General features: G+C 39.3%; 1 pseudogene; it reads right to left on the bottom strand.

The window, feature by feature from the left end:
• Positions 1-68: 68 nt before the first annotated feature.
• Positions 69-558, bottom strand: LOC111657616 (tubulin alpha chain pseudogene; annotated as a pseudogene).
• Positions 559-1138: the final 580 nt, after the last annotated feature.

The raw sequence follows: 1138 nt of genomic DNA, 5'->3' as shown, positions 1-1138 counted from the left end.
TACAGCATACAGTACATGCACTGCTCTTACTTTCCTGGTGTGTGTCTTCCTGCTCTTATGTGACTCACCAATTTACGGATCCTGTCCAGCACCAGGTCAATTATCTCTTTGCCAATGGTGTAGTGTCCACGGGCGTAGTTGTTGGCAGCATCCTCCTTGCCAGTGATCAGCTGCTCAGGGTGGAACAGCTGCCGGTAGGTCCCAGTGCGCACCTCATCTGAAGAGACAGGTTAAATCAAAATGAGTCAAGGCTTTACTAACCTAATCAAGCAGCAACTATAGTCGACTTGTAATCATGAGTTTACCGATGACAGTGGGCTCCAGATCCACAAAAACAGCTCTGGGGACATGCTTTCCAGCTCCAGTCTCACTGAAGAATGTGTTGAAGGAATCATCTCCTTCTCCAATGGTCTTGTCACTCGGCATTTGACCATCAGGTTGAATCCCATGTTCCAGGCAGTAAAGCTCCCAGCAGGCATTGCCAATCTGGACACCAGCCTGACCCACGTGGATTGAGATACACTCACGCTGGAGCAAAACAAAGGCCATTTGTAACATTTTGCAAGTTCACAATAATCAGACCCTTTAGCTAAATTAATAACTAATTTTGCATTACAACAAAAAGAGAAAAAAACAAGCATATGTCATCAATATAACTGCATAATTATCTTAGGTAGGTTTCATAATCATAAATGTATATTTATCAAGGAAAACCGCTTTTCGGTTTAACATTTAAAAAAAATGTGAGCGTACTTAGAGACCATTAAATCTTTTCTAATTTAAAATAAGGCTCTAAAACTGTAAGTGAATTTATTATTTGTGATGTCTTTAGTCAACTTTATTCAGCTGTTTTATTTATTTATTTTATTACACCTTGGTATTTTGTCCCCACATGTTGTCCATTGTTAATGTACAGCCTGCATATCCAAACTGAATTTAAAGGGTGACTTTCCATTAATCAGCAAACACCATAAATCCAATTAAAATACACTTAATCCCATAATGTTTTTCTGATTCCTCTACCTAAAACCTTTCGCCAGAAATCTTACCACTCTGAGGATTATAAAACCTAGTTCAGTACTCTGACCGTTATAAAACCTAGTTCAGTACTCTGACCGTTATCAAACCTAGCTTAGTA

The sequence above is a fragment of the Seriola lalandi genome, unplaced genomic scaffold (assembly GCF_002814215.2).
Source record: "Seriola lalandi dorsalis isolate HSWRI2012SDOR001 ecotype SW California unplaced genomic scaffold, Sedor1 jcf7180001958377, whole genome shotgun sequence".
Lineage (NCBI taxonomy): Eukaryota > Metazoa > Chordata > Actinopteri > Carangiformes > Carangidae > Seriola > Seriola lalandi.
Note: the sequence above shows the minus strand (reverse complement) of the source record. Positions and strands in the feature narration are given on the sequence as shown.